At 41.2% G+C, this 14772-nt stretch overlaps 1 protein-coding gene across 1 annotated transcript in view; it reads right to left on the minus strand.

Annotated features, from left to right (window-relative positions):
• CLYBL (citrate lyase beta like) overlaps positions 1 to 14772 on the minus strand; it is a 119520-nt gene that overhangs the window by 45324 nt on the left and 59424 nt on the right. The gene's annotated exons all lie outside the window — the stretch shown is intronic.

Raw genomic sequence — 14772 nt, forward strand, 5'->3', positions numbered from 1 at the left:
GCAAAAATGGAATTACAGTTGACCTTAAACAATGTGGGGTTTGGGGGAGCCAACCTCCATGCAGTTGAAAATCCAAGTATAACTGTTGACTCCTTAAAAATTTACTAATAGCCTGCTGTTGACTAAGAACCTTATTGGTAACATAAACAGTTAACACATATTTTGTATATGTATTCTTACAATAAAGTAAGTTATAGAAAAGGAAATATTAAGAAAATCATAGCCGAAACCGGTTTGGCTCAGTGGATAGAGCGTCGGCCTGCGGACTGAAGGGTCCCAGGTTCGATTCTGGTCAAGGGCATGTACCTTGGTTGTGGGCACATACCCATTGGGGAGTGTGCAGGAGGCAGCTGATCGATGTTTCTCTCTCATCGATGTTTCTAACTCTCTATCCTTCTCCCTTCCTCTCTGTAAAAAATCAATAAAAATATATTTTAAAAAATCATAAAAGAAAATACATTTACAGTATTCACTGAAAAAAAATAAGTATACCTGCACAGTTCACATCTGTGTTGTTGGAGGGTCAACTGTATAAGGAAAATTTAGAGCTCACTGCATTTTAAAGCTCATTGATTATGTACCTAATCAATACCTACACCATGCATGAAGCCTTGGTGGACAGTGACTCTGAACACAGGCTCCAAGTGTCAGCCCTTGGGATGCTGCTTAGGGAAGACTCTGAGGGAAGAAGCCCAGCTCTGAGGCCAGCACAGCTTAGACCCCAGAGATGAGTACAAGCTACCATGTCGACAAGCTTAGTGAGCCTCGAGGAGAGAAACGGTCGCTCACAGGAGATAGGCTGAAGTCACATGGAAGATGGTTCTAGGACAAGCTTAGCAAACACAACTGCTGGAATTACCAGGCTTTCCGTTCAGACCATTGCCATGGGCAATTTAATGCTTCGTGATGCACAGTTAGGTAATGGAGAGGACCAATGGGGTCCCAATGGCATCCCAATGCTGAGTAATATGGCTTTGGAGTGAAGTGTATGTGCTCAAATATCCTAAATCACTTGATAATAATGATACACATGTATACAGTTCTTTTTTAAACTTTTTAAAGGGCTTGCTCTCATTTGCCCTCACAGTAGTTCTGAGATGTAGACAAGGCAGTTTTTTTTTTTTAAACATATTTTACTGATTTTTTTACAGAGAGGAAGGGAGAGGGATAGAGAGTTAGAAACATCGATGAGAGAGAAACATCGATCAGCTGCCTCCTGCACACTCCCTACTGGGGATGTGCCCGCAACCAAAGTGTGGGAAACTGATATAGGGTTAAGCCTCAGACTGACCTGCTGGCAAAGTCACAAGCAAGTCCCAGCTTAGAGGGCTCAGTCCTCTTAGCATAATTAGGCTGTACCTTATAACACTCCCCAGATCTTACCTGGGAAGCTAATGGGCTGAGGGAAGTACAGGGAGTGTAAACATGATCAAAACAGGTGAAACTCACAAGAACTGTAACCATGGTAACCACTGCATTGTTTACCTCAGACTATAAAAGGTCAGTGCGGACTGAGCACGGGTGGAAGTCCTTCCTCTTGAGTTGGACTTACCCGCCTGGTCCCCCAGTATTTCCAAATTATCTCTTGTCTTTTCTATTTCATTTGTGTGCGGCTTCTCTTCCAGATCCTGAACCCTGAACCACGCGGGACGCGGAGGGAAACATTTACGACACAAAGTACATGCCCTTGACAGAAATCGAACCTGGGACCCTTTAGTCCACAGGCCGAAGCTCTAGTCACTGAGCCAAACTGATTAGGGCTAGACAAGGCAGGTTTTATTCACCATGTTTGGCTGAAGAACATGCAGGTTATAATATGTAACGTATCCAGAGATGGAACAGCTAGTCAGCAGTTGAGGTGAGGCAGAACTCACGTGTTGGCGCCCAAGCTGGTGCTCTGTGAAACCCTCATTGCATCTGGGTCTGAGTTACCCAGTAGCTTATAATAAACTATTTTTTTTCTGCTTAAAATACATATCTTAAATATATATTTTATTGATTTTAGAGAGGAAAGGACAGGGAGAGATTGAAACATCAATGATGAGAGAATCATTGATTGGCTGCCTTCTGCACACGCCCTACTGGGGATCGAGCCCACAACCTGCGCACATGCCCTTGACTGGAGTCCAACCCGGGACTCTTCAGTCTCCAGGCTGACGCTCTATCCACTGAGCAAAACCAGCCAGGGCTTCAATAAAAGTATATTAATTAAAAAATTAAAAATAATAAAAATCACTCATTTGGAAATAAAGAAATCCAATATTGTCACAAACATTATAAGCTGTTCACCTTCAAATGTGAACTAGTAAATTGATTAACAAATTCTTAATTTGATATGTGGGAAAACAGTCACTAAAAGATGTACTGAGACAGAGCTCTGAGATAAGGCCAACAAAATCTGGCCAAAAGAACAGATAGTCGACGGATAAACGTGTAATAAAACAGCAGAATATTATTGCTATTATTGCTCTATGAAGCTGAAATACCCTAAAATGGAGAAGTTAATGAACAGTGTGGATCTGGTACAGAAACAAAGTTACCAAAACAGAGTCAGGGAAGGAGAAATATAAAAATGAAGCCCCTTTCTCTGGCAGTGGGGTGTTTCCTTCTACAAACCAGTCTTAAGAAAACAGTGGTTCATTCAGGAGGTGGTATTTACAGACAGCTATAAGGCAGGCAAAAACATGTTTATTTCAGAAGAGATCTAAGATTGCTATTTAATAATATTATTAATGTTCAATGTCAAGTGTTCCGTGATGTTGATAGGAAAAAAGATACTGGAGTTCTTGATGAATGATGTCCATCTTTTTAAATTTACTTATCTGAAGTTTAGTTTTCTAGGGCTGCCATAACCAATTACCACAAACTTGGCTGCTTAAAGCAATAGTGATTTATTCTCTCACAGCTCTGAAGACCAGAAATTTAATATCAAGTTATCTGCAGGGCTGTACTCCCTCCCTAGAGAATCTTTCCTTGCCTCCCCCAGCTCCTGCTGGCTGTCAGCATTCCCTGTGGCTCCATTACTCTGCCCTCTGACGCTGTCTCCATGTGGCTTCACCTCTGAGCATCTCTTATAAGGACACTTGTCATTGGACTTAGGGCCCACCTGGAGGATCCAGGAGGATCTCATCTTGACATCCTTGCTACACCTGTAAGACCCCTTTTCTAAATAAGGCTGCATTTACTAGTACAGGTCCAGAGATTGGGATGTGGTCATATCTTTTGAAAAGCCACCATTCGATCCAATACAGGAAGCATATTCCATGACTAGAGGATTGAATGGTTCCTTAAAAGAACTAATAGAATATAGTTTTAATAAATGTGAGTTCAGCCTTTTCCATTCTTTCCTCTCTAAATACTACATGATAGACCGCAGTGTGGTTTAGAGCCATATTCTGTCTCCACATTCATTCCATGCATCAGCGCCTATTCTCTCCCTTTTTGCCTCTCACCTCCACCACAAGAGCAACTGTTAAGGAAAAGAGGAAGGTGGTGCTTCTGAGTCATTGTCTTTAGGCCGTGTGCTTGGAGTAATTCTTTCTACCAAGAAATCTGGCTTTTCCATGTAGGCCTAGTCAATACTTTTCATCATCCAGAGAATGCATTTTTAGATGGTTGGCTAAGGTTTGGAATCATAAAATCATGCAATTTTAGGGCTGAAGAAAGCTCAGCAATTACTTAGTCATTATAGAAACAAGGAGATAAAATTCCCAGAGATCAACAAATTACTGAAGGTCACTGAACATAACAGTGACTAGACTAGAACTCAAGTCTTCTGACACCTATTTAAGCACTTTTCACACTATCACACATAGTACAGAATGTGTTGCAGAGCTTGCTCCTACATGAATTACTCTTAATTGGCCTCATTGGTGTCATCCAGTGAGATAACCAACCTTCTATGGACTGAACGTTTGTGTCTCCCCAAAACTCATATGTTGAAGCTCTAACCCTCAAGGTGATGGTATATAGGGGTGAAGCTTTTAGAAGGTAATCAGGTCATAAGGTTGGAGCCCTTGAGTGGGATTAGGGCCCTTATGAGAACAGATACAAGAGATACGATCTTTCTCTCTGCCATATGAGGGCATAGCATGAAGGTAGCCATCAATGATCCAAGAAATGAGTTCTTACCAGGAACCACACCATCCTGCACCTCGATCATGGATTTCTCAGCCCCCAGAATGGTGAGAAATAAATGGTTGCTGTTTAAGCCACCCAGTCTATGGTATTCGTTATAGCAGCATAACTAAAAACACAACCCAATGGAATATTCCATGCTATTTAGTGTGCTGTGGGCAAGTACGGCCGCTGCTCTCACAGAGCTTGCACATTCAGGTAGGTGAATGATGACAGTACCTGAAAGATGCAAGACTCTATATAGTCAGGAGCACTGACCTCTTTTCCCTTAGATTCTCAAGTAAAAAAATGACAACAGTCAACACAACAATAGCCGTCTGACGTAAATGAATCAAAATTATACTTTTTTTTGTCAGACTGGCAAAAAAAATGTTTTCTGGTGTGCCGCAAATGTTTAGTAACTAGTTTATGTGTGCCATGAGAAGAAAAAGGTGAAAATCACTGCCTTAGAGGAAAGCTAAAGCAACTGGTGTTACCATCTCCACTTAGAAGTATTCCTTATCTTGTCAGATGTCATCATTTTAGTCAAAAGCACTTCTTGGCCTAGAAAATAAGCCCCCTTACTTCTCTCTAGTGCTTAACTAGAGAACCAGGAACACAAGGCCAACCATAACAAGACAAAAAGCTGTTTTTTTAAATGATTAAACTCATCATTAAACTCTACAGAATAAAATATACCTCTCAGGGACAGTAAAGCCATCAACTAGCTACTTGTAAATGAGAGGCATTTTCTAGTTGATACAGTGAGTGAAAAAGACCCATATGGCAGATCCTTTTGGCATAGACTTCTCTGCTCCGGCTGTCTAATATGTTTCTTCACTGCATTAATTCTTCTTATATCAGAACCATCGCACAATTTGCTTACTTCCCAGGAAGATAAAAACAGAAAGGTTTTTGTCTGTAGGATTCTTTCCTTCCCTTCCTCCTTCAGCACTGGAGCAGCCTAGTCCATGCAGGATGCCAGTGACCTGGGTCTTTGATGAAATTGTCTGGATCTTTTGGTAAAACAATTTCAAAGCTCTGGCCCATACAAGATTCAACACAATCCTTCCTCATGAAACAGGAAAGGGGACTAAATTTCTGGGTAGTATTTCACCTGGGCTGGACCCGATGCCTGATGCAGATTCAGAATTTATTTTAAGATGGGTTTTGGCTTGTTGGATGGAGCATGTTGCACTGCTGCTGGCTGGAGTGTGAGTCCCGCGGGCTTGCAGCCCTGTCTTCTTTCATGAGAAATCCTTGCCAATCCAGGATCTGTGAACTGATTCTGCCAGCCAATCTCTAATTTAGCATATGTACAAAGCCAATTTTTGGACACCATCATGGAGCTTGGCACCTCTGCAGCCCTCCATGTTTGCAATGCTCACAGTGAAATAATGAGGAACTAGCAAGATAGAAAGAAAAACATGACATGAAAAGGCTTTCTAAATTCACAAATTGTCTCTGTATTATATATGTATATGTGTTTCCCTCCTGCTTTTCCAACATAAACTTCCCCCATGCCTTTCGTTGTAGTTATTTCATTTAGATTTTCAATCTGGGATGCACTTAGCAACAGCCAACACTGACAAAGATAAAACCCTGCTCCCCACTGAGAACATCTGATTTTTAAAATGTAGAAATGCTGCTCTTTACAAAATAGGACATTTCCTTTTTAATTAGCTTCAAAACACACCCAAATAATTTGCCATAGGAAATGATACCATTTTAGAGTACTTAAAATAATTCCCATCCTTGTAAAACCAACTTGATGAGAGGTGCAAGCTAGTGAAACCTTCAGTTTTGAGATAAATTGAGGTGCTTCTGTGGAGATAGCTGTCACCATCATGGAAAAAATTCACCTAACCCTCAGGCTTTTATCACTGTCTTCTCTCAGAAAACTTGTGTCTAAGGCAGCCGTGGGCAAACTACGGCCCGTGGATTGGTTATCCGGCCCGTTTGAAATGAATAAAACTATTGTTCCGGCCCTCCGGTCCAGTTTAAGAACCCATTGTGGCCCTCGAGTCAAAAAGTTTGCCCAGCCCTGGTCTAAGGTGTATTTGCTAACATATTGGGGAACAACTGCTAATTGAGGCTCAAGTACCCCATCCATTTTTGCTGAAACTGGATCTTCCTGCCTCCCTCCCTTTTATCGATTTTCTTGTCATCTAGTTTTCTAACAATTCCAAACAGAAAAGGTATCCACAAAAGCTCTATGGTGACATGTCATACTATCTTTGGAAATAGGTATATATACTGTGCTCCCCCACCCTGCAACATGCTGGCACAGAGTCCTGAGACAGGCGCCCACCAGGTCCGGCATTTTGGCCTTTCCCTGTGCACACATGAATCTAATCTCTGAATAAAAGGGAGAGAAACTATGTGGTTTTCTGAGGTATACTTACTTCAATGCACAGATTGTGACCATGGCCAGCTTTTTGGCTCTTTTGGTAAGTGAGATCCCTGCCAGGTGAGCCACCGCTGGTAGGTTTGCTATCTGGGATGAACAAACCCCCGAAAACATCTGGTCCTTACCTGCTGTGGCTTCTGTTGGTAGAAAAAGAGGCTGAGCCCTGCCTGTATAAATATTTTAGGAGCTTGGCTGATGGCAAGCTCTGCACAACCATGCAGAAGCCAAGTTTGATTGCCCTGGCCTGGTGTGGGGCTCTGCAGGTGGCAGGGGCTGAGAGCGGGCAGTGTGGCTGGTAGGGGGTGGAAGTGAGTGCCTCCAGTCATTCCGAGTTGCCCCTGGGCTGATTAGTGACGAGGGCTGACAGGCGCCTAATGGGAGGTCCTGTCCATTTTTTTTTTTCTGTAGCAGGGATAATAGGCCATGTATGGGGTCCTAAGACAGAGACTGGGGACTTTTTTGTGTGACTATGACTACATTCCTCATCAACAAGGCCACACTCATGGTCTCTTGGAGGCCACTGACTCACTGGAGGGTTACCATTAGGGGAGATCTGCTCAATGGCGCCAGGTTCTTTCCCCGCCCCTCAGGGGCCAGCATGGGGCCTCCCTGCTGCTTCACCCCAGTCAGACAGAAGGGCAGGGCACCAGGTCTGGGAATTAGAGAGGGCGATCGATATGTGTATATATGACGCAGTCATGGACAAACGCAAAGGCTCACACGTAACCCCCTGGGAACTGGTTAAAAATGAAATCTGTAATAAATGACTCATGGAACCCACACCCTGACCAGTCTCCCCAGAAATGGCCAGAGGGGAGGCTCCTAACATTTGTGATTCTGGGAGTTCAAGTGACTAGAATGTATGTAAAGGATTCTAGGACTCATCTTGCAAATAGAAGTAGCTACTTAAACAGGGATGAGTTTCTCACTCCTAGGTGATCCTGAAACCTTGAATTATGAGATCACCACCTTTCAAGTTTAGTGTCAAAGAAATGATTAATTCATTTAAATATAAAACTTATAACTTGAGTTCCTCTGCCTCAGCACCCTGGGACAGCTGCTGCCTTGTTGGTATATTGAGGTTCCCTATTATTTGACATGTGTTCACATAAGGAGACCATCTAGGGGGATAATTAGAGGCTGCAGAGTTCTAACAACCAAGGCAGGTGGATTAGAATGCAGATGTTTTAAACTTTCGATGAGGTAAAATTGACAAGGACTTTAAAAAATGTATGTCACTTATATCAAAGTTTAGTAGGTTTTTTATGTTTTTATTGGTGTTTTTGTTTGTTTTTGTTTTGAGAGAGAGAGAGAAATATGAGAGAGAAACATCAATCTACTGCTTTCCGCACACCCTGGGACCAGGGATCAAGCCTGCAACTTGGGCATGTGCCCTTTTAGGAACTGAACCAGCGACCTTTCAGTGTATGGGATGATGTTCAATCAACTGGCCACACCAGCAACGGCAAAGTTTAGTAGATTTTAAGAAGATCAGAATTGGATTATAATTTGGAATTAATTTACATGATTTGTTGTTCCAGTCGTAGTTGATTTTTCTTATAAAAAAAAATTTGTAGCCTGGACTGCTGAAAATTGGGTTATAATACAGTCAAAGAAAAAGGTAAACCATGAATAGAGAAAAGCTGTATTGGTCAGGGCTCTCCAGGACCAAAAGATAGATAGATAGATAGATAGATAGATAGATAGATAGATAGATAGACAGATAAAAGAAAGAAAGAAAGGAAGGAAGGAAGGAAGGAAGGAAGGAAGGAAGGAAGGAAGGAAGGAAGGAAGGAAGAAAGAATAGATAGGTTTACTTTAAGGAACTCAAAATCTACAAGCCAAGCTGGTGAGCTGGAGTCGATGTAGTCCTGAGGCAGAATTTCTTTTCCAGGAAATGTCAGTTTTTGCTCTTAAGACCTGCAACTGATTGGATGAGGCCCACCTACATTATCCAGGGTAATCTAATTTACATAAAGTCAACTTTATGTAGATATTAACCACATCTACAAAATATTTTCCCAGCAACATCTAGGTTAGTGTTTGATTAACTGGGTACTATATAACTGGGTACTATAGCTTAGCCAAGTTGACCCATAAAGTAGTCCATCACAGTAGCTTTTTTCCAAACTGAAAAAATAAGAAATGTCTTCCGTCCATGAAGATTCAGCCTTCTCCCTTTTGGAAGGGAGAAGCCACACCCCATCAAATGAGACATGATACACTCGTGATCGGTAGCTCTATAGCCTTTTCTGAGATATTTCTTGGAAGAGGGTTGCAGACCCTGAGCCGGTGCAGAGGTACACCAGCAAAGGGGACTGGCAAACAGGCAGAAGTGAAGGGGAGGAAACCCACATACTGTATGGTATTCGTTCTGGTTCCACCAGTGCCTCTGACGCAAGTGCTCCAACTACAGTCAGTACGTGAACAGTTGCCTGTGCTGCCCACCTGACCAGATCCTGACACTTGCTCTCCATCACCATCCTTCTCAGTCACTCACTGTGCTCTCAGAGCAGCATATGCTCTCAACATGTGGGCACATTGAGATACGAAATGAGATAATGAATAGATTGTCTTGGGCCAGCAAGTCACGGGTGTTATCATCCCAGAGACAAACAAGCTTCCTTCCCTGCTAATTATACTCTGAGTCTTTCCGTTCATAATTTTTGTTGTTCTAGAATACTTTAAATGACAAAACAGCCTACATTTTAAGACTCTACATCAACAGGGGGGGAAAAAACCACACCTTTGGAATAAAAATGTACCATTTGGGTTCTTATCTCTAAGGTCAGATAATAATAACATTTACATGGTACTTTATCATGTATAAAGTGTTTTCACATATGTTTATTTTTTTCCTTGCAGAAACCTGGGGAGGTCAATGGTTTCTCCCCATTTTACAGATGATGGTGCAAAGGCTCAGAGAGGTTAACAGGCTTTCCTGATATCACACAGCCATCTGATTGCTGAGCAGAGACTGGGACAGCGATCTGCTCTCCCTAGCTCTACCTGGAGCTGCCCAGACTTCTCCAGGCCTTGTTGTTGGTGACCAGTTCAACTCTCAACCCCTAGTTTACAGAGATACGTAAGTGTGGCCAGAATCTGACTGTTTCAATAAATCATGAAATTACTCTCTGCTTATGGAAAACCTTCACTGAAGGCAGTGTTCCCACCTATGGCCAGGTATCTTTCCCGCTCCATCTGTCCTTCCTGGTGCAGGGAGCACTATTGGAAGTCAGTGGGCGTCTGTGCACAATAAAGAGCCCGGGATGAGAAGCAGGATGTGAATCTCGTCCACAAAGTGAAGCCTCACGTCCTAACAAATAATTAAGAAAAAAGTTGAGGTCACGTTCTCAGCTGATCCTCACTGGCAGAACCAACTTTGGATTAAACACTTTGGCTCAGTGGTTCTGACATTCTTATTGAGGCATATCTTGATGAAATTAGAGATGCAGAAAATATTTTTTGATGGAGTACAGAGACAAAACAGCTAGAAGGGGAGCCGATTTTGTGTGCAAACTTGTGCAGACTGAGTTAAAGAGGAAAAGAGAGTAAGGCGCATGCTCATATGGATGTGTATAAATGAAGGAAGATGAAAGCAGGTTATAGAAGAGGAAGGGGGAAGCTGGGGTGATGCTAATTAATTAGACTTTCAGATCTTGGCAGCAAGAGGTGTGTTTATAAACAATCTTCAGTAAAACATACCTTTCCAACTATTAACTGTTTTGTTTGGCAGCAATGGTCCCTGTCTAATTATTCTGTACTTGCTTCAACTTAAAAGTGGAGAAGGAAATATTAATAAATGAACACAACCATTCTTATGCTGTCATATAGATTTCTGCACCGAGATTGTTACTAATGCTTAGTTAATGAAGTGTGGCCAATTCAAGCTATTTTACAAAAAGATTAGGTGGGGAGGGCTGTTAGTCAGAAGGCTTTCAAGCTAGTAGAAAAGAAAAATTAGACAAAGATATAAGAATTAATAGAATGCTAACCATTCAGGAATCTCTTAATAGCATTCTCTTACTAAGCCACCAGCAAGCCAACTAGTTTTCCTCTTGGAATTCAAGTCTAGAAAAGTCTGAACTATGAGGATACAATAAAGACTTGCAGACATTCTAAATCTTTTATAAAATTATCTCCCTGGTATCCTTTCTGAGGAAGTTACTAGAGGACATACTCCATTAAAACGAGGGGATAAAGCAAGAAATAAAAATACATGAGGTTCAGAAAAATGAAGATCCAACTCAGAAATCAGGCCAAAGGACTTCCCAATATAATAGGGAGGAAAGCTACCAGATAACAGTTTAGTGGGCAGCCAGCACAGACTAGAACAGTGTGGATGGTGACTTTAGAAAAAAAGAAGAAAAAACTTATGGTTACTTGATGTATTTAAAGACACTTTACAGCTCTGTTGGAGAGTTTGGGACTCAATTATAGAGCAATAGCAATATATAGAAAATAAAGCACATTCAATAGGTGAGTGGATAAACTAACTGGTACGTTCATAAAATGGAATGTTATTCAGAGATAAAAAGAAGAGCTATCAAGCTACAAAAAGACATGAACATGTTTTTTTTACAATACATGATACTGTATAGTAGTGTTTTATATAGTACATGTGTTTTTTTATAGTGCGTTTTTTGTAGTATACGATACTGTATAATAGTGGGTACAACTTATGTTTTCATTCTATGCCATATTAAACATGTGTGGTAATGTCCATAAATAATTAAACAGTATGCTAAAGAACCTTTCTTACAAGACTTAATAGCATGAGGTGGACATTAGTAATAATGCACACATTTAAGTAGCACACATTGCAATCCCCCCAGAAGATCAGCTGAACACCTTCCAATTCACTAATCCCAAACTATGTGAAACCTCTATGTTTTTGCCAGCACACACTTGCAAACCCATGTTGGAATTTTGATCCAGATGGTGAAATCTGGGTTAAAAGTTTCTATAAGTTGTTATAGTGATTACTCCATGATGAGAGTTTAGATAGTGGGGACTTTTGTTCTAATACTGAGGGTATGAAGTAAGGTGACAATGATCCTGCAGAGGGTTACATGGTCAAAGCGGGAAATAAAACTGTATCCAGACAAATACAAGTAGGTGTTCCTTCTGTATGCATACAGCAAGGCGAACAAAGAATACTGAAGCAGCACATCTCTTACTGTGATATGTTTCGGGGTGATGTTTTCCGTTTCTATTATTCGACTGCCATGTTATAGTGTTGATTTTGCAGTTAAGACAAGATTTTAAAAATATGGGCATGTACAAAAACAATGGGTGCAAATATAAGTGTGAGCACACGTAAACGCAATACTTTCAACCCTGCCCCCACCTGATCCTCTGCCGGTTAGACTATTGCAAGTGGAGAAGGTGGGCACTCAGAAAAGATCACCTGGGTCAGATCTGCTTTAGAGAAGCTAGGATTCTCTGCAGCCAGTGGCCACCGAAGGCAAACATCAAAGTATACACATACATTACAAATACTTTGCTTTATATAGTAGGTAGCTGAGGGAGTATTACATTTTTATAATTTAAATTATACCAAAGATACACAAGGGGAGCTTAGTATTTAAAAGTCCCTTGTGGAGAATTCTTTGGATGAGAAAAATTCCTTTAACTTCAGGAATAGTAAACCCCCCTACGCTGGATTTAACAGGCTTGATAAGTTGACTTTTCTCAAAGCACGGTGTAACAGCAGCCTCTTCACACTTGTTTTAGACAATTATGGTCTATCAGCTTGATGGAATATTAAGCAGTCATTAACATTTATAATTATGAAGACTGTGGCAATGTGGGAAAATGCTTGTGGTGTCAAGTGAAGAGAGCTAAATATAAAATTATATTTAAACTACAAGTAAAAATGCATGGGAAAAGGCTAGACTGAACCATGGGGGTAAGGAAAGCATTTTTACACACATCGCATTTCAATCTCAAGGGGTTTAAGTGGAGCTCTGCAAAAAGCAAATCCTACTGCACAGTTATAGAAACCAAGGAAGGACTTGACTTTTTAGCTACAGCGATGTGGGCTGCTGTAACAGAGACCAAAATCATAGAGGCTTCACACAATAGCAGCTCCTTTCTTGTTTGTGTTGGATCTACTCCGTGGTAGGTGGAATGGCAGGGGCTGTGCCTTTCATTCCCTGCAGTCTTCATGGACCCAGGCAGCCAGTGGCTCTATCATCTTTAACTCACAACTTCCAAGGTCTCTCCCTGGCTATGAACAATCAACAAGGAGGAAGAACATGGAGGTGAGTGAAGAGTTTTTGTGGGTGAGGTCTGGAAGTAGCATGAGTCACTTCCACCCACATTCTGTGGGTCAAAACTTAATCTCAAGGCAATACATAACTGCAAAGGAGGCTTGGAAATATCAACTGTGTGCCAGGAAGAAGTGGAAGTGGGTTTTGGTAAAGAGCTGGCTGATCCCTTCCACACAAATTCTCACATCTAATCAGAGGTAGGGCAAGAACTGAATCCCAGGCCTTCCTCTCTTAGATCAGTGCTTACTTACATTTTCAACTCTCATTCTCTCTCTCACACATACGCATGTACACATACACATACATTAAAGATAAGGACTTATTTTTATCTTTATGTTATGAAATCTAAACAGAAAACAGCTGTTCTACATCTAAGGACTCCCAATATATAATCTGATTCCTTTTAGGAAACATGTTATGTTCTCAATGAAAATCATCTCTGTGAAGAAAATAGTTACCAGGGATAAATCCAAGGTTCTAAAACAAGAGAATCTGGCTAAAAGCTGACTTGGCTGAGAAAGAATGAGCAAATACTGACATCACTACATGACCCTTATATTTCTGGTTTCATGCACATCTTTGTTTAGGCATTATCCCATTATTGATGGGTAAGAAGAAAATCAAATCCTACGTGTAGCACACATTAAGACCCCCTACCACTGCCCATGAATCCCAGCCAGAAGGCACTAAAAAGGGTTGGTATATTTGTATTCTTTGAGGCCTGTTTTCCTAGGCCCTCGCCCAACTTTTCAGGTCCATTCCACTGTGGTGGTGACCAACAAAAGTAAGGACGCAGTAATTGAGAGGCATTTTCAAGCAAAAACATCTTAAACACATATAAGATATTACTTTGGGGAAGGCTCCAGCATTATGGAAAACAGATATCTGTCCCAAGTTTGGCATTTTTTATGTCAAATGTTCTCATTTAGTGAACAAATCCATCCAAGTTAGAATCAGTCACCAAATCTCATGGGTCCTTGGTGGAGTGAGGTGAGTGTTGTTTATGTCAAATATCTAAGATGCAGCCAGAGCTTCAATTGGACAATGAGAAAAGTAAAATTGCTATTTTATATTTCTCTCTCTCCCTTGCCAAGACTAAGCAGTGCAATGCCTTGACATTTAGGTACTTAGTAAATACTGAGGTAATCATTATGGACATAATTATGTCATGTTGCTTGACTGTAATTCAGAAACTATGGAAGTATGGAGAATTGCACCTATACCCCCCTTCCTCTCTGGCAAACACTGTACTAGTGAGTTTTTTCCTTGTTTTGTTCAGAAAACCCTTTTGAAAAATATAAATTTAATCACCTTTAATGTAGTTAGGCTAAGGGTAGAAAGAATGATTTCTGTTTTATTAAAAAAAGAAACTGGTTGGGCCATTTGCCTAGTGGGAAGATAGCCCTCAGGGTGAGGTGGGAATGGACAAAGAACGCCAGATTTCTCTGCAAAATAAAGTCAGGAATGCAGAGGTTCCAGCAGTTTGAGAAAGAAGGGGAGAGGGAATTTGGAGAGGTGGTGGACAGTTTTTCTATTTTAAGTAGTTTATTGTCTGTGCTGTCATGCCCAGAGGCCGGAGGACTTGGAGAACTCAAAGTGGCCGTCAGTTTACAGGTAAGATAGAGTGAGCACTTGGCCTATGGCAAGCACTAGGTTATGTTGTTAAGTGCACATTCTGATTGAATCCTCACACCCGCTCGCTCTCTCCCCCCGCCTTTTTCAGATGAGGACACAGAGGCTTGAATGGACTAGATACACAGTAAGTCAGAGCACAAATTGCGCTTGACTGATTCCAAAGTCCATCCTATCTAATAGTCACTAGAGTATAGTGTGTCATGGACACTGAGGACTGTTGCAGCTATGGAGCAGAAATTATTTGAGGGTTACTAATTAATGGTAATAAAAGCATCCCAGACATGCAAAGTACTAAATAAATACTAGTATTACTGTTCTTGCACTTGACCACTGACA

The sequence above is a fragment of the Myotis davidii genome, unplaced genomic scaffold (genome assembly GCF_000327345.1).
Source record: "Myotis davidii unplaced genomic scaffold, ASM32734v1 scaffold637, whole genome shotgun sequence".
Classification (NCBI taxonomy): domain Eukaryota; kingdom Metazoa; phylum Chordata; class Mammalia; order Chiroptera; family Vespertilionidae; genus Myotis; species Myotis davidii.